Source organism: Chiloscyllium punctatum, chromosome 36 (genome assembly GCF_047496795.1).
Source record: "Chiloscyllium punctatum isolate Juve2018m chromosome 36, sChiPun1.3, whole genome shotgun sequence".
In the NCBI taxonomy this organism is placed as follows: domain Eukaryota; kingdom Metazoa; phylum Chordata; class Chondrichthyes; order Orectolobiformes; family Hemiscylliidae; genus Chiloscyllium; species Chiloscyllium punctatum.
The window spans coordinates 66,482,384-66,501,966 of record NC_092774.1 but is presented as its reverse complement, the minus strand read 5'-3'; the positions used below and the strand labels follow the sequence as shown (position 1 = coordinate 66,501,966).

The 19,583-nt window shown below is 46.0% G+C and overlaps 1 protein-coding gene and 2 non-coding genes across 3 annotated transcripts in view; 1 reads left to right on the top strand and 2 right to left on the bottom strand.

The window, feature by feature from the left end:
* The window catches only part of LOC140460614 (uncharacterized), a 333,883-nt gene that overhangs the window by 146,857 nt on the left and 167,443 nt on the right, over positions 1-19,583 (bottom strand). The gene's annotated exons all lie outside the window — the stretch shown is intronic.
* trnap-ugg (transfer RNA proline (anticodon UGG)) lies at positions 9,400-9,489 on the top strand. Its single transcript is given in 2 exon segments — positions 9,400-9,435; positions 9,454-9,489. It is a non-coding gene; the product is annotated as a tRNA-Pro (tRNA).
* Positions 14,235-14,306, bottom strand: trnaw-cca (transfer RNA tryptophan (anticodon CCA)). Its single transcript has one exon. It is a non-coding gene; the product is annotated as a tRNA-Trp (tRNA).

Below are 19,583 nucleotides of genomic sequence, written 5' to 3'. Positions count from 1 at the left end.
GCCTCCTGTCTGAAAAACAACCCTCCACCACCACCTTCTACCTTTGAGCCAATTCTGTATCCAAATGGCAAGTTCTCTCTGTATTCCATGAGATCTAACCTTGCTCACCAGTCTCCCATGGGGAGCCTTGTCGAACACCTTACTGAAGTCCATATAGATCACATCTATTCTCTGCCCTCATCAGTTCCCTTCGTTAGTTCTTCAAAAAAACTCATTCAAGTTTGTGAGACATGATTTCCCACAGGTAAAGCCATGTTGACTATCCCTAATCAGTCCTTGCCTTTCCAATACATGTACATCTTGTCCCTCAGTTCGATTCCCTCCAACAACACCGACGTCTGGCTCACTGGTCTATAGTTCCATGGCTTGTCTTTACCACCTTTCTTTAACAGTGGCACAACGTTAATCAACCTCCAGTCTTCCGACACCTCACCTGTGACTATCAATGATACAAATATCTCAGCAAGAGGCCCAACAATCACTTCTCCAGATTCCCACAGAGTTCTAGGGTACACTTGATCAGGTCCTGGGGATTTATCCACTTTTATTCATTTCAAGACATCCAGCACTTGCTCCTCTGTAATATGGACATTTTTCAAGATGTCACCATCTATTTCCCTACATTCTATGTCTTCCACGAGCTTTTCCACAGTAAACGCTGATGCAAAATACCCGTTTAGTATCTCCCCCATCTCCAGCGGTTCCACACAAAGGCCACCTTGCTGATCTTTGAGGGGCCCTATTCTCTCCCTACTTATTCTTTTGTCCTTAATGTATTTGTAAAAACCCTTTGGATTCTCCTTAACTCTAGTTGCCAAAGCTATCTCATGTCCCCTGTTTTCCCCTCCTGATTTCTCTCTTAAGTATATTCCTACTGCCTTTATACTGTAAGGCTTCATTCGATCTATCCTGTCTACCTGACATATGCTTCCTTCATTTTCTTAACCAAACCCTCAATTTCTCCAGCCATCAAGCATTCCCTATACCTTCCAGCCTTTCCTTTTACCCTAACAAGAATATACTTTCTCTGGACTCTAGTTATTACAGTTCTGAAGGCTTCCCATTTTCCAGCACACTTTACCTGCAAACATTGACGCACAATCAGCTTTTGAAACTTCTTGCCTAACACCGTCACATTTGTCCTTCCTCCAATTTAGAATTTTTGTGCAAACTAGAATGTATCTGCAAATGTAATGCTGCAAATACAAATTCATCCCCATGGAGAGTGTGGTTCTGTGTGTGTAATAGAGAAACCCTGTTTCCATGCTGTATATCTATATGTCTATTTGATAACAGATGCTTTATTTCTGTTGGTGCAAGTATGGTTGTAAATCATAGCTGGATATTAATAGTTAGATGTAAGGGAGAGAGAATTCCTCAGGTAGAACACTATCAGAATCCTGGGAGACCCCTACTTCAGGTTAACTTGGACTGGTGGACAGTCGGGGAGATTATGGATTGGGTCTCGATTGACTAAATGTTTTATTTTTCCCGAACGTGTAAAAGGGGGCGTCAAAGCTTCAGCAGAAATCCAGCAGAGCTGAGAACAGACCAACATCTTACTCTGTGGGAACAGGGAGATCAACAGAGGACAGAGAAATCCGGACCTGAAATCCAAGCTGACACCAGACTACCCTGTGATCAGTGCTTTGATGAGCAGCGCCAATCCTCTACCTTTAGTAAGCATCCCATTTGACTACCCCCTCGATATTCAGGATCCAGTCCTTGCCATCCTGAAGCCATTTCCCTGGAAGGAGGCTCAGATCATAATTATTCTCTTCAATGTGTTCAGTCAATTCATTCACTTCTGTTACAATGCAGCTCACATTCAGTTTTTAGTTTCAGTTTTTGTGATCTTCTGAATCCATTTTTGATTGGTGGTATATTTACAGTCCTTGTCCCTTTCTATCATTCTCTGATGTTCATTTCCACATCACGACATTGCTCACCAGCCTTGATTTGGATTGGCCAGGCTAAATTACCCATAGTGTCCAGGGATGTGCAGGTTAGTTGGGTTAGCCATGGGAAATGCAGGGTTATAGGTTCATAGTAATAGAACAGGAGTCAGCCATTTGGCCCGTCCTGCCTGCTCTGCCATTCATTAAGATTATGGCTGATCTATCCATCATCTCAGCTCCTCCTGCCTGCAGTGTCCCATCTATCCTTAATTCCCCAATTATGCAGAAACCCATATAATTGTGTCTTGAATATACTTAACGAAGCTGCCTTCTCTGCTTCCTTGGGCAGAGACTTCCATAGTTTCACTACTCTCCAGGAAAAGCAGTTCCTCCTCATCTCCGTCCTAAATCTACTTCCCCTAATCTTGGGGCCTCGTCTCATCTACCAGCAGAAATGACTGGATAGGGTAAGGTTTCATCCCCACAGTGCAATGAATTCCCACTTTCCACCAAATCGCAGATGTACTCACTCACTCAGTTGCTGTCTCACAAATGAAAGATTTCATTGTAACTTCTTCTGCTCTGAGTAAGGGCAAAACATTTTTGAAAGCTGCTCTGAAATTCCTGTCTTCACAACAACACTTCTGCTTTCACTGAAGATGATTAAAGTCATACAGCACAGAAACAGACCCTTTGGCCCAAATCATCCATGCCAACTATATATCACAAACTAATCTAGTCCCATTTGCCAGCATTTGACTCATCCCTCTAAACCCTTCCTATTCAAGTACCCATCCAGTGGCTTTTAAATGTTGTCATTGTACTAGTCTCCCCACTTCCTCTGGCAGTTCATTCCATACACGTTCCACCCTCTGTCTGAAAATATGTTGCCCCTCAGGTCCCTTTCCCTACTCACCTTAAACTTCTGCCCCTTTAGTTCTGGACTCCCCTACCATGGAGAAAAGGCCTTGGGTATTCACCCTATCCATGCCCCTTATAAACTTCTTTAAAGGTTACCACTCAGCCTCTGATGCTCCAAAGAAAATATCTCCCTGGCCTATTCAGCCTCTTCCTGCAGCTCAAACCCTCCAAATCTGGCAAAAGCCTTCTAAATATTTTCTGACCCCTCTCAAAGTTTCATAACATCTTTCCTACATCACAGAGACCAGAGTTGAATGCAGTATTCCAAAAGTGGCCGAACCAATGTCCTGTACAGCCGCAAAATGATCTCCCAATTCCTATACTGAATGCTCTGACCAATAAAGGAAAGCATAGCAAACACCTTGTTCACTATACTATCTATGTAAGACTCCACCTTCAAGGAACTATGAACCTGCACTCCAAGGTCTCTTTGTTCTGCGACACTCCCCTTAACTGTGTCAGTCCTGCCTGGATTGCTGGACCAAAATGCAACATCTCACATTTCTCTGAATTTAACACCATCTGCGACTCCTTGGCCAATCTGATCAATTCTAATTTATGCTTAACTCTCTTTCCTCTCTTATTCCCTGGAAGCTGAAAATCTCTGTCCCACATACTCTCCCTCCATTCTCTCATTGCTGAACCTAATCCCTGCTGTACCTCATCCTGAAGGGTCTGTTTCATGCTGATTAACAGGCCCACACTCAGGGGGATCAAATGGAAACATACAGAATACTGAATGGCCTGGACAAAGTAGACTTTCAGAGGATGTTTCCATTGGTAGGAGAGACTAGGACCTGAGGGCACAGCCTTCGAGTAAAGGGAGGGCGTTCGAAAACGCAGATAAGGAGATACTTCTCCAGTGAAAGAGTGGTGAATCTATGGAATTCATTTCTACAGAAGGTTGTAGAGGCCAGGTCACTGAGGATATTTAAGACTGAGGTAGATAGGTTCCTGGTATCATGGGGATGGAGAGTTCCAGGTAGAGCCCGGGAGAATGGGGTTGAGAAACCTATCAGCCACGATTGAATGGTATGAACAGACCTGATGGGCTGAATGGCCTAATTTCTGCTCCTATGACTTATATCTTGCTGTCCTGGCCACAGTGAGAGAATTGGGAGCAGGAATTGGCCATTTGGTCTTTCGAGCCTGCACAAGCATTGAACAGATCATAACTGAACATGGATCAACTTACATCTCGGTGAATAGGCTGGAACGTTTTCACTGGAACATAGGAGGTCGAGAGGTGACTTTATTGAGGTTTATAAGATCACGAGGGGCATAGTTGAGGTCAACATCAGCTGTTGTTTCAAGAATAGGGAGCAATCTTTTTCAGGTGAGTGGAGAAAAAATAAAAAAAAGACATGAGGAGCACATTTTTCGTTTAAGAGAGTGGAGTGTGTGTCAAATGAATGTCTGGAGGAAGTAGTGAATGTAGGAACAGTAACAACATTTAAAATAAATTTGAATAAGTGCACGAATAGAAACGATTCAGAAGGATATGGGACAAACATTGGTAGGTGGGACTAGTTTAGATTGTGAATATAGTCAGCATGGACTAGTTGGACTGAAGGGTCTGTTTCTGTGCTGTATGACTCTGTAACTGTTCTATACTGGTCTTAAAACTATTTTCTTGCCTTCCCCCAAAACCATCCACTTCTTTGTTCATCAAAGTCAAATGAACTCAGCCTTGAATACATTCAATGACCGGCCTAATTGCTGAAAGACATCCACACTTCTGAACTCAATTCCTCTTTCTAATATATCACTTGCTTTGCTCATTGCTTGCTGCACCTGTCTGACAACTGGCAGTAACTGGTTTAGAAGGACGCTGAGGCCCCTTTGTCCATCCACACATCTTTCCTGATGAAGAGCTCGTGCCCAAAACGTCGACTCTCCTCCTCAGTTGCTGCCTTCCCTGCTGTGGTTTGCCAGCGCCACACTTTTCAACTCTGATCTCCAGCATCTCACTTTCGCCACATCTCAACTTATCACTCCATAAACAATGCACTCCTTTCTGCTTTTTTAAAAACATACATCAAAGGCTATACCTTCACATTGTGGCACAGCTTTTGCAAAGTGAGACACAGCCCTGGATCAACTTTTCCAGAGTCTGTCCCCTCCCTCGATTCACTCTTTCCTTTCAGTTGCTACAAATCAATAATTGAACCCCAGAATGAAAAGAAAAGAGAAAACGTGGTGACGAAAACACTATTATACTCACGAATTTTAGACAGAGGAAGGAACTTATAGTCTGGGGTGAGGTTTAATCTTCATTCAGTGACAAAAGAGCAGCTTCAGAGCTCACGGTCCAACTTCCGCATTTCGACAACGGCCAACTCTGATTGGCAGGAGGTCCAGACTCCTTCGGATCCTCCAACGTTCTCCATTGGTCCATGGAAAGGAGCTCGTGCGCCTTTTCTGCCTTCAGCCAGGAGTATGCGCAGTACTTTGCTGACACCGGCGGACATGCGCATGCTTACTGACACCGCGGAGCATGCTCAGTATGCTCTGTCACGATGCTGGCGTTACTGACAAATTTTAAAGTTAAAAATCACAAAACACCTGGTTATAGTCCAACAGGGTTATTTGGAAGCACGGGTTTTTGGAGCGCTGCCCCTTCATCAGGTGGTTGTGGAGAATAACATGGTAACACAGAATTTATGATCTTCTGATCTTATACTCCACAACCGCCTGATGAAGGAGCAGCGCTCCGAAAGCTAAGTGTTTCTAAATAAGCCGATTGGACTGTAACCTGGTGTTGTGTGATTTTTAACTTTGTACACCCCAATCCAACACGGGCACCTCCCGATCATGACAAATTTTAAGTGTCCAAATGCGAATACGAGAGAAAAATGCCAACGCCATTTTTTTTTGCCGAAATGTTTTTTCCCCTGTGCCTTCACGTTTCATTACTTTTGCATTTTGTCTGGCTTCTCAACGTTCCTGCCTTTACCTCAGGGTAGAGGTATTCCAAAACTAGAGGGTATAGGTTTATTTTGAGGAGGAAAGATTTGAAGAGATTCAAAAGACTCGGCATAGAACATTCACCCCCAACAGGGCGAAAGTGACGACTGCAGATGCTGGAGATTAGGGTCGAGAGTGTGTGCTGGAAAAGCACAGCAGGTCAGGCAGCGTGCGAGGAGCAGGAGAATCGACGTTTCCGGCAAAACCCTCCATCAGGAAATAGCTATGTGAAATTGCAGAGCTGTAGCATAATCGAGTGGGTCTGGATGGGATGCTGTTGGGAAGGTCGGTGTGAATGGCCTGTAGGGATGATATGATTTCACTGCCTTAGCCACGCGTATATTGAGAAATGATTGCCCCAAGTCTGCTTTGGGAGGAGTGGGTTCGTTCGTGGGACATTGATACCAGTTCTGGAGAAGGTAGGCTTGTGCTGTCTCTCTCTTCACACTCAGCCCCCCCGTCCATTTTCTCCCCGCCCACTGCCCCCTGCCCATTCCCTCTCCTCACATTGCACTCCCATTCTCTCCCCATAACCCTCTGAACCCCAGTACTTCTCTATCCCCCAACCTCTGTCCCCCTCTCCATTTCACTCCCTTCTCCACCTCCACCAGCGCCCCTCCCCGTCCTTTCTGGTGCCTCAGCCCTCTTTGATCGCTGTATCATGCCCTTTTAAGGTGGTGACGATTCTACCTGGCAAACAGGGTGTGCGAGGAATGACTAATTTCAAAATTGAGAAAACCTAAATTCATATATTCAGAAACGTTGTTAAAGTCTGGAAGAATGTTCTTTTTAAAAACAAAAGCTGTAGAAATCTTTCTGAAACTTGCATTGATATATGCACAGTTAGGCCACAACCAAGGACAGGCTGTAAGAGTGAATGAGTGAATAAAAGACAAGTCCCACCTCGCCAATGAGGAGAAAGTGAGAACTGCAGTTGCTGGAGATCAGAGTCGAGAGTGTGGTGTTGAAAAAGCACAGCAGGTCAGGCAGCATCCAAGGAGCAGGAGAATCTACGTTTCAGACATAAGCCCTTCACCTTGCCCTCTCCAGTGTGTGTTGTGAAACTGCTTAACTGCTTAATCATTTCTAGTGGCCGAGCAGAGGCTGATAACAAGTTTGGAACACACAAGAATGACCTCAGCTGAGACCTTGGATTCATGTCTCACGACAGGAGACCCAGCTACAGAATGCACACACACACACGCACACTCTCTCAAGTACTCACACAGTCGTGCGGACCCTCTCTGATAGATAGGCTCTCTCTCAGACACACATGGATACACCCCTCACACTCACATCCATGCCACACGCCAGATGAAAAGCTGAATACTTCTCTGGAAAAACTGCTGAACAATGCAGGAGAGTGGCACAAAAGGGTGTGTTTTGGGACCGTAAGCCAAAAGAGAAACCATTCTCTCCTATTCATTCAACGTCGTCTTTCGCAGCTTTCCCGTATAACCTTGCCTTCTCATCCGCTCCCCCAAAAAGCTTCGACATAAATATTTCACAATGATATACTGGTCCAATGTGATTCATTAGACGCAAACGGGAATTCGGTGGTCATGTTTAAAGTAACAATGTGCAGAATTACATGGAGAAGGCAAGAGAATGATACGAATAGAGACCCACGTTTACTTACTGTGTCGACCCAGCAGAGCGAAGGTGGGCCGCATGGCGTCTATTTAGAGTGAAATCACAAGAGAATGTGGGAAGTTAGAAAAAGTTGATATTTACACAGCCTCCATGCGTCTGCGCAACACCATATAAGACGACAGCAGTGGAGATCTTTGACATCAGTCTCGAACGTGCATGCCACGCGCCAGACGAAAGACTGAAGGGACCTGTGGAGGGGCTAGCTGAACGTAGGAGCAGAGTGGCGCATCGGGAGCGTGCTGAGACCATAACCCAGAGATCAATGGATCGAAATCCTCCTCTGCCATTGTTTAGTGCTGCCTTGAGCGACTTTCCTTTGCGATGGTACTCTGTTTCGCACCATGACTTCCTGACTATCATTGGAAACTCACACTGTTCAAGTTTCAGCTGGCTCAGAGTCTCCAGTGTACATTGCTCTATTTCCCGCCAGCTCAGAGAGAGAGAACAATAGGATGGACAAAGGAGTGAATAACGATCCGTGTGGGATGGTGAATAACTGTTAATGGAGACCGTTAGTGGCTAAAAATAAGTAGTGTGTCGTAGCAGACTATGTGATAACAAGGGCTCGTATGTGTGTGGTAGGGGTCAAGGACATGGGGGATTTCAGGCCCTAAAGTCATGGAACTCGATCTTGAAGACCGGAGGGCTGTAGGGTTTTGAAGTGGAACATGAGGCGTTGTTCTTCCGTCTGGAGCTGAGCTTTGCTGGAACACTGCTGTAAGCCTGAGACAGAGATGTTGGCCAAGGAACATGGTGGCGTGTTAAAGTCGCAGGTAAGCAGAAGCTCAGGGCCTTTTTTTGCGGGCAGAGCCGAGATGTTCTGCGAAGCAGTCATCCAGTTTATACTTCGTGCTCCGTTGGGGAAACGACGCTGTGAGCAGCGAATGCAGTAGACTAGGTTGCGGCAAATGTGCAGGTAAAGTGCTGCTTCACCTGGAAGGTATGTTCGAGCCTGGAAGGATATTCAGGAGGGAGCAGGTAAATTGTGCTTCTGAGTGAAATCACGGTTCGTAAAAACAGAATGTGGCAATTTAGACAGAGTTAATATTTGTTCGTCGGCGATACGTCTGCCGGTGCGCGATGGGAGCATAACCCAGAAGGGAAACCATCTTCCCTATTCACTCAATGTCGAGTTTAGCAGCTTTCCCATAGAACGGCGCACTGTTGTGCACCTCGCCTTCTCATCTGCTTCCCAAAAAACTTCGACGTAAATATTTCACATTGATACACAGGCCCAGTATGCAGAGTTGAGATGACACACTCGTGGAGGTCTGCGGGGTCTTCTCCTGTTCTCTGTACCCTATGTTGAGGAGGGCAATACTTGTCACTGGTCACTCCGGTGTCAGAGAAAAGTTGAGAAAGAAAACGGGTTAATTTTCTGCCAGTCGAGAGGGCCCGGTTCCTGGGGACGGGCAAACGGCAGCAGAGAGACAGAATGAGAAGCAGCTGTTCATACAGTCATAGCGATGTACAGCATGGAAACAGACCCTTCGGTCCAACCCGTCCATGCCGACCAGATATCCCACCCCAATCCAGTCCCACCTGTCGGCACCCGGCCCATGTCCCTCCAAACCCTTCCTATTCATATATCCATCCAAACGCCTCTTAAATGTTGCAATTGTACCAGTCTCCGCCACTTTCTCTGGCAGCTCATTCCATACATGCACCACCTCCTGAGTGAAAAAGTTGCCCCTTAGGTCTTTTTTATATCTTTCACCTCTCACCCTTAACCTATGCCCTCTAGCTCTTGACTCCCCGACACCAGGGAAAAGACCTTGCCTATTTATCCTATCCATGCCCCTCATAATTTTGTAAACGTCCATAAAGTCACCCTTCAACCTCCGACGTTCCAGAGAAAACAGCTTCAGTCTGTTCAATGTCAACTGGACTTTACTCTGAGCAAGACTCAGCTGGTTCAAGAGGTAGTGCGGGGGCAGGGACGCTGGCGCGCCAACCGTGTGGCTCGTTGGTCTAGGGGTATGATTCTCGCTTTGGGTCTTCGTCGACGCAGACGTGCGAGAGATCCCGGGTTCAAATCCCGGACGAGCCCGCGTTTCATGACTTGTGCGAAAGTGCTTGTTTAACTTTCTCAAAAAGCACCTTCGTAAAACGAGGTTGGGCTCCCTGGAGGACCAATGGGACAGAAAGCAGCGAAGTGAAATAATTGGAGATAATGTTGAATAAGTTGACATGAGTGATTTGAGGGATGTCAGCGATGAGGGTCGATTGGAAATTTGGGACAACTCTCTTCGGAGTACGGAAGTTTGAAATCTGGCCCGATTGAAGCTTTTCAAGTCATGCGAGGTCTAGACAGAGAAAGTAATGTCGACAAAATGTTCCCACGCCTGAAAGGATCGGCAACGATTCGGCAGAGTTTAAAAGTCATGAGGAAAAGAACCAAAAGTGACATTAGGAAGAATGCTTTCGTACAGGGAGTGGTTGGGGTCAGTAAATCCCTAACTGACACTGACAAAGAGGCAGATTCATTAGACGCAAACGGGAATTCGGTGATCGTGTTTAAAGTAACAATGTGCAGAATTACATGGAGAAGGCAAGAGAATGATACGAATAGAGACCCACGTTTATTTACTGTGTCGACCCAGCAGAGCGAAGGTGGGCCGCATGGCGTCTATTCAGAGTGAAATCACAAGAGAATGTGGGAAGTCACAAAAAGTTTATATTTACACAGCCTCCATACGTCTGCGCAACACCATATAAGACGACAGCAGTGAAGATCTTTGACATCAGTCTCGAACGTGCATGCCACGCGCCAGTCGAAAAGCTGAAGGGACCTGTGGAGCGACGCGCTGCGCGTGGGAGCCGAGTGGCGCAGCGGGAGCGTGCTGGGTCGCTGGATCGGAGCTAACCTCTGCTGTTGTTCACTGCCTCCTTGCGTGACTTTCCTGTGTGATGTTGCTCTGTTCAGCATCATGCCTTTCAAACGACTTCCTGAGTGTCAAAATGCCCTGTATCATACCAATACTGTCACGAAACTCACACCATTCAAGTTATGTGCTTTTGGAGGTCTGAGTGGTCTTCTCCTGTTCTTCGTCGGTTTCCAATGAACTCAATCGCAAACCCACTTCTCTGAGATGCCAATGAGCTGAGACGCATACCTTGTGCTTTCGTGCCTTCCCTGCAGTAATTCGCCTCGCCAGTTCGGACGTGAATGACAAGACGATCAGCATGTCAGAAACTGTATCACCACTCAGACACAGTCCCTCACTATTCGGTTTGATATCACTGATTGTGAATCACCTCAGAGAGAGACAAGTGGCAGAGAGTCGTCGTGGACACGATGGGATGGACCGCCTCTGTCGGTGGGAGAATGATGCTACGTGTTTATGCCGTCCCGCTGCCTATCTCTGGGACAGAGAGACTGAGGGGGAGCAACAATGGTTCATTTTTAACCGTCCCTTCCGTGTTGGACCGCCTGCAGTCCCTCAGCTCAGGGCCGTGGGGATGACTCTCAGTGAGTGAAGGTTTCACTCGGTTTCTCTTTATCTGGGACGCTTGGGGCTCAGATGTTAACTGCTGAGTGGTCGCAGCGATGAAAGCGATGCCCACTTTGCAATAGACTTTCCGTAAGATTGCTGCGTGTGGACGACTCTGAACACCGAGCAGGCTGCACAACAATGTGCTCATATGAATTTACTTGACGGAAGAGTCTTCGGTGTCCATTTCTCTCTGCCCCGCCAGCACAGCATCTTTCTATCTCTCCGATAACAGACCTTTGGAGGGAATTCACAATCAAAGTTACTCACTTCCCACGCATTAGTATAAGTGATACCTCTCACCCGAAGGAGATAAAGAGCAGAAGAGCGAATGGACTCTTCCCTTCCTCTGCTCTCTGAGTTTATCTTTGCACATCGGTGACATGTCTGCACAACAGCACATGACCTTACAGCAGGGAAGATCTTTTGACGTCATTCTCGAACATGCCAGTCACACGCCAGATGAAAAGCTGAATACTTCTCTGGAAAAGCTACCGTGCAATGCAGGAGAATGGCACAGCGGGTGCATGCTGGGATCATAACCCAGAAGCGAAACCATTTTTTCCTCTTCACTTAATGTCGTCATTAGCAGCTTTCCCGTATAACGGCGCTCTGTTCTTTTCCTTGCCATGTCATTTGCTTCCCAAAACTTCGGGTATCTGAGCTCAATATATCACATCGATACACAAGTCAAATTTACACCGTTGCGCTGCCACCCTTGTGGAGCTCTGAGTTGTCTTGTCCTGTTCTCTGTCGGTGTGTCCTGATCTCGTGTGAAACCTCTTCTCTCAGGTGGCAATGAACCGGTGAAGTTGAAACACATGACTTGCTGTTTTAGTCCATTTCCTGCAGTAAAGAAACCAACGCCCGTGTAATAAAGGACTTTCTGCAGGATTGTTGTGTCAAGACAAATTCTGAACACCAAACAGGCTGCACAAAAATTCACTCATATCAATTTACCTGAGGGAAGAGTCTCCGGTGTCCATTTCTCTCTGTCCCGACAGCACAGCATCTTTCTATCTCTCCGTTAACAGGACCTTTGGAACAAGTTCAAAGTTGCCCATTTCCTACGCATGACTGTAACTGACTTCTCCTGCCTCACGTAATAGTGTGAGAGAGCAGAAGAGTGAATGGGCTCTGCCTTCCACCAGAACAGCTTGCAAGTAAAAAAGAAATGGTTCAATTATCCACCAGTGGAGAGAGCCCGGTCCCTTGGGACGGGGCAAACAGCTGCGTCCTGGGAGCAAGGAGACAGATTGAGAAGTAGATGTTCTTGAAACTCTTCGCTCTTGCGTTTCTGGGAGCAATGTACAATGTATTTCGTACTGAGCAAGTCTCAGCTGCTTCAGGAGGTGTCTGCTCCCATGGCTGGTGGCTCGTTAGTCTGGGATATGATTCCAGCTTTGGGTCTTCGAGCATATGCAGCTGTGTGAGAGTACCCGGGTTCCAATCCCAAGCGAACCATCATTCCTTAAATTGACCTGAGCAAAAATGCCCGATGATTTTTTTCAAAAAGCCGCTTCGTTACATAAGATCGGACTGCCTGAATTAGGGACGGTGCAGAGCTGCCATTGCAGTGAACACAGCGAAGGGAAGCACGTGTTGAAAGTGAGAACAAGTATTGCAGATTTTTCGCCCGCGCAATCCGAGTCTGAATGAATCATCCACCCGTATTACGCTCAATTCTGAGGATGATACTTCAGGGAGAGGGGATGTGAAGTGATTGCAGTAGGGGGTGAACAGGTTGAAGTTACTCGCACCGTCCTGAGGAATGTCAGCAATGAAGGGAGATTGGAAAGTTTGGGGCAGATCTCTTTGGAGAACGGAGGGCTGAAAGCTGGTCTGTTTGAAGTTTTCCACGTCATGAGGGTTTTAGACAGAGGAAATAGTGCAGTGAAAATGCTCCCAGGCCTGAAAGGATCGAGAGCGATTTGGCAGAGATTGAAAATCATCAGGAAAATAAGTAAAACTGACATTAGGAAGACCGTTTTCACACAGGGGGTGGGGTCAGTAAGTCGCTGTCTGACAGTGACAAAGAAGCAGATTCAATGGACACAAAAGGGAATTCAGTGGGCATGTCCAATGTAACAATGTGCAGATTTACAGGGAGAAAGCGACAGAATGAGACACTTATTTCCATATTGTGTTGAGCCAGCAGAGCTAAGGTGGGCTGCATGGCCTCAGTCTGCGCTGTCACACATTTCGTGATTCTGAGTGAAATCGGAGTTGGACCGAACGTGGGAAACATGACAACGGATATATTCTGCCCAACAGGATACTCCATCACAGCAATGAAGGTGTTTTGACATCATTCTCGAAGGTACATGACACAATGAGATTCAAAACGGAGTATTCCTTTGAATCACTGAGTAATTTGTTTACAGTTATTCAGTTGAGGTGAGCGGAGTTGCGCATTGGGAGCCACTCCAGTTGATAGGTCGAAGCCGTTTTCTCCTGTGTGATAGTCCCACCAACACTCCAATTTGCTGTGCTTCCAGTCAGTAGATGCAGATTACTATCCCATAGTGATACACGGGCCACGATGACCCAGCTGTGGTGACAAGCTTGTGAAGGGCTGAGTGCTCTTCTCCTGTTCTCTGTCGGCCTCCTATGATCCGAATCATCAAACCTCTCTTCTCCGAGATAGGAATAAACTGGTGAAGGTGAAACACATCATTTGCGGTGTGTCCCACGTGCAGGAGGCCCTGCAGTAATTCCCCACGCTGTTTCACACAGTAACATCTTCTCGGTGAATTACGCTTGGCAAAAAAAATCGATTGAACCAAATCAGTGTCCGCCACTGGATTTTCCTGACACCGTTTATAAAATTCAGGCTCACCGTTAATGTGGAGAGAGGCCGTCAGACTGTAGTTTCCGTTCCTTCTGTTGAATAAAGATAATTTTAACTGTGTCCAGTGAGAGGAAAGGATTTGCTGTTGGTGGGAAACATTTCTATCTGTACTCGCTGTCACTCCCCTGATAGATTGAAACATAAAGCTGGGAGTCTCTGCATTATGTTGTAAAAATATCGGTATTATGTTATTCACACCGCGCTGTCACCAACTGAACGAAGCGGCTGCCCAGAGGGAGACGGCTGTGTTTAAATCCGGTGATGAACTGGGGGAGCTGAGCATTTACCCAAACAATGGGCACACCACCTCCCTGACACAGTGTTCACAAATCAAACTGACAGCAAAGCTTCACGTGTGATCGAAAGTTTCCGTAAAGAAGATTTGGCTCAACAGATATCCGGAGTGAACGTACTCCTTCCTTAATTTGAAATGTAAGAAGTTGACGTTAGTGAGCCTGACGTGATTCGAACACACAACCTTCTGATCTGGAGTCAGACGCGCTACCATTGCGCCACAAGCTCACGGATGGCTAGTGAGCTCTCTTCCTGCTTAAGGGAAGTGATCGCACTGCAATGATTTTACGTTATGAATAACAACGGAGATCAACAATTCATGTCTGTTCTGTCTCTCCCCCGTCTCCTTCTGTCTCTCGAACCAATTTCCAACTCTATCTCAACAAAAATCTGAAAGAACTGCGGATGCTGTACATCAGAAACAAAAAACAGGAGTTGCCGGTGACCCTTCCACAGAACTGATGGTGATCGGGAAAACGTTGGTTTATCTGCAGGAGATATTGTGGGAGGAAGGCGGATATAGTAAATGATAGATCAGGACAGAGCCCAAAGCGAGGGAAGAATTGTTGGACAGGAAAGGGAGTTGATAACGATCCGTTTGGGAGGGTGAATGGAGACTGTTCGTGGCTAATAATAGGTAGTGTGTAATGACAGACTGTGTGATAACAAGGCTTGGTGTGTGTGGAAGGGACTAGGATACTATGGATTTCAGGCCCTAGAATTATTTAATTCGATATTGGGACCGGAGGATGTATGGTCCCCAAGTGAAATATTCGGTGCTCTTCGTTCTGCTGGTGCTGAGCTTCACTGGAACACGACAGCAAACCTGAGACAGAGATATTGGCCAGGGAACAGGGTGGGGTGTGGAATTGGCAGGCAACTGGAAGCTCAGGTTCTTTTTGCGGGCAGAACGTAGATGTTCTGTGCAGCAGTCACCCAGTTTAGGCTTCGTTTTCCCCATTGTAGATGAGACCACATTGTGAGCAGCAAATGCAGTAGATTGGGTTGTGGGAAGAGCAGGTAAAGTGCTGCTTCACCTGGAAGGTAAGTTTGGGCCCTTCGATAGTGAGGAGGGAGCAGGTAAATGGGCTGGTGTCACACATTCGGCAGTTGCAAGGTAAAGTGCCGTTGGACTATTGGGTTAGGGTTGATAGGAATGAAGGCAGAGTTGACCCAAGGTTTCACTCCTGCCCATTTACTTATCCGCCAAATAGAGAAATTTGTTAAGTGTGTACAAGGAAATTTTCTAATTCACAACGAGGATGTACATACTGGCGAGGGTGCAAAACCTAAGGGCCAGTAACCATAATTCTATTAACATTACAATAGTGATTGAAAATAATATATCAGATCTAAAGGTTGAAGTTCTAAATTGGAAGAAGACTCAAGTATGAGGCAAGATCTTTCAAAAGCTGATTGGGGGCAGTTGTTCGCAGGTTAAAGGACTGCTGGAAAATGGGAAGCCTTCACATATGAGATATCAAGAATCCACACACAGTATATTCCTGTTAGGGTGTAAGGAAAGGCTGGTCGGTGTAGGGCATGCTGGAGGACTAGAGAAATTGAGATTTTGGTTAAGATAAAGAAGGATGCATACGTCAGGTATCGACAGAGAGATCGAGTGAATCCTTAGAGAATAAAGGCAGTACGAGCATACTTAAGAGAGAAATCATGAGGGCAAAAAGGGGACATGAGATTGCTTTGGCAAATCGAGTTAAGGATAAGCCAAAGGGTTTTTTATAAATACGTTAAGGACAAAAGGATAACAAGGGAGAGAATAGGGCCCCTCAAAGATCAGCAAGGCGGCCTTTGTGTGGAGCTGCAGTAGATCGTGGCGGGGTGGGGGGCAGGAATACTGAACGGATATTATGCATCAGTGTTTACTCTGGAGAAGAGCATGGAAGATATAGAATGTGAGAAAGTCGATGGTGACATTTTGAAAAAATGTCCATATGGCAGATGAGAAATTGCTAGATATCTTGAAATGCATAAAAGTGGATAAATCCCAAGGACCTGATCAGGAATACCCTTTCACTCTATGGGAAACTGGGGAATTGATTGCTGGGCCTCTCAATGAGATATTTGTATTATCAATAGTCACAGGTGAGGTGCTGGAAGGCTAGAGGGTGACTAACGTGGTGCTACTATTTAAGAAAGGTGGTAAGGAAAAGTCAGGGAACTATAGACCGGTGAGCCAGACATCCGTGACGGGCAAGCTTTTGGAGAGAATCCTGAGAGATAGGATTTACATGCATTTGAAAAAGCAAAAATTGATTAGGGATAGTCAGCATGGCTTTATGCTTGGGAAATCATGTCTTACGAACATGATTGAGTTTCTTGAAGAAGTACAAAGTGGATTGATGAGGGCAGAGCGATGGATGTCATCTATATGGAGTTCAGGAAGGCGTTCATCAAGGTTCCTCATGGGAGACTGGTGAGCAAGGTTTAATCTCATGGCATGCAGGGACAACTAGCCATTTGGATACAGAACTGGCGAGAAGAAAGAAGACAGAGAGTGGTGATGGAGGGTTGCTTTTCAGACTGAAGGCATGTGACCAATGGTGTATCACAAGGATCGATGCTGGGTCCGCTACTTTTTGTCAGTTATAAAAATGATTTGTATGTAAACGGAGGAGGTACAGTTAGTAAGTTTGTAGATCACACCTAAGTTGGAGGTGTAGTGGACAGCAAAGAAGGTGACCTCAGATTACAACGGGACGTTGATCAGATGGGCCAATGGGCTGAGAAGTGGCAGATGGAGGTTAATGTAGATAAATATGAGGTGCTGCATTTTGGAAAAACAAATCAGAGCAGGACTTTTACACTTAATGGTAAGTTCCTTGGAAGTGTTACTGAGCAAAGATACCTTGGAGTTCAGGTTGATAGTTCCTTAAAAGTAGAGATGCAGGCAGATTGGGTAGTAAAGAAAGCGTTTGGTGTGCGTTCCTTTGTTGGTCAGAGCATCGAGAATAGATGTTGGGAGCTCATGTTGCCACTGTACAGAACATTGGTCAGGTCACATTTGGAATATTGCATGTAATTTCGGTCTGCTTCCTATCAGAAAGATGCTGTGAAACTAGAAAAGATGCAGAAAAGATTTACAAGGATGTTGCCAGGATTGGAGGGTTTTGCTATAGGGCGAGGCTGAATAAGACTGTTTTCTCTGGAGCGTCGGAGGCTAAGGAGTGACCTTATAGAGGTTTATATAATCATGAGGGATGTGGAGAGGGCAAATAGACAAGTTCTTTTCACTGGGATGGGGGAGTCCAGAACTACAGGGCATAGTTTTAGGGAGGGGAGGGGAAAGATATAGAAGGGACTTAAGGGGCAACCTTTTCACGCAGAGGGTGATGCATGCACGGCATGAGCCGCTGGAGTAAGTGGTGGAGGCTGTATAATTACAGCATTTAAAATGCATCTGGACGTGTATATGAATAGGAAGGTTTTATGGGGATTTGGGCCAAGTGCTGGCATATGGGGCTAGATTAGGTTAGGATAGCTGGGCTGCATGGACGAGTTGGACCGAAGGATCTGTTTCCATGCTGTACATCTGTGTCACTCTGTGAGACTCCATGGGATTCTCTAGGAGAAAGTGAGGACTGCAGATGCTGGAGATCAGAGCTGAAAACGTGTTGCTGGAAAAACGCAGCAGGTCAGGCAGCATCCAAGGAGCAGGAGAATCCACGTTTCGGGCATGAGCCCTTCTTCAGGAATCTTTAACTATAAACTATAAACATTCCCTGAGTTAAATATTTTGAAGTGTGAAGCCATTGTTTTAGTCCCCAAGTTCGACCTGAACTCCCCCCTCCGCCATCCAAGTAACTCTGTTGACAGCCTTCATGTCACAGGAAAAGGGCAGGAAAGTGCATGTGGAGAATGTCAGATCAGCCACAATCCAATTGAATGGAGAAGCGGGCTCAAGGGGTTGAATGGCATTTTCCTGTTCCTATTTCTTATGGTTCCCGAGCCCTTACCTCTGAAACAGGGTCCTGGCTTCAGTATGTGCCATTACTGAGAGTGCTGATGTTCCCTTGTGTAATATCAAACACCTTGGCGGCTGCTGAAACCTCTTGCTCCTTTGTTACCTCTAAACACAATATGCCAATGTGTCCAGGGGAGGTGATGGCTGGCTTTCTTGTCACCAGACTATTCACCCAAGTAAGGTTCTGGGGACCTGGGTTCAAAACCTACCACGGAAGATGGTGGAATCTGAATTCAATATAAATCTGGAATTACGAGTCTAATGATGAAACTGTTGTGGTTTGTGGGAAAATCTTATCTGGTTTCCTGCTGTCCGAACCTGATCTCCATGTGATTTCAGACTCACTGTCAGCTGGTTGAATCTTCACTGCCCTTTCAGTCAATTCTTAAAGCTCACCTTTTTTTAACTATGATGTTGCCAGAATGATTTATAGACGGTAGAGGCTGGTACTTTTTTCACTGGAGTGCAGAGGGTTGGGGGTGGAGGTTATGGAGGTTTATGAAGTCATGAGGGACAAAGATAAGGTGAATAACCAGTGTCTTTTCCTGAAGGACAGGGGAGTTCAAAGTTTGGGAGTATATTTTTAAGATGAGAGGGAGAAGATTTAAAAAGGACGGAGGGGGGCAACGTTTTTGACATTGAAGGTGGTTCGTGTGAAGAATGAACTGTCAGAGGAAGTTGTGTATGCAGGTAATGTTACAATGTTTAAAATTATTTGGATAAGTACATTTGAGCCAAACACAGGCAGGTGGGTCTAATCGTCCCCCAGATATTCAAAGGGACAGCCAGTCATGGGGGGCAGGGCCACCCCTATCATTGTTGTGTGGCATGTGTGACAGTTGCAACAAGACGTCCCAACTCATGTGCTCAATGCTCTGAACAATGAAAGCAAGCATGCCAAAAGCCTTCTTCACCACCCTGTCTACCCACGACCCCATTTTCTAGGAGCTAATAACCCGCAACCCCAGATCTCTCTCAGTTCTGGTTCCCTTGGTGTTCTGACTTTTGACTTCTTCAACTCTGGGTTTGTGTTGAGCATGATGGGATACTTTGTCCAACTCAGCACGTTTAAACAGTATCTCTCAGAGGGCTTCATTTGAAACTTTTGAGGAGGTGAGCTCAACAAGATTAAACTATTCAAAGTTACTTGGACTCCATTTTAAAGTTACATCAGGACCAGTAGTCAGAGACACGTACAGCATGGAAACAGACCCTTCGGTCCAACTTGTCCATGCTGACCTGATATCCTAAATTAATCTACTCCCATTTGACAACACCTGACCCATATACTCTGGCAGCTCATTTCATATATATCCCACCCTCTGCATGAAGATGTTGTCCATGTAATATATTTTGCCTCTTACCCTAAACCTCTGCCCTCTAGTTCTGGACTCCCCCATTCCAGGGAAAAGACCTTGTCTATTACCCTGTCCATGTCCCTCATGATTTTGTAACCTCTATTAGGTCACTCCTCAGCCTCTGATGGTCCAGTGAAAACAGCCCCAGCCTATTCAGCCTCTTCC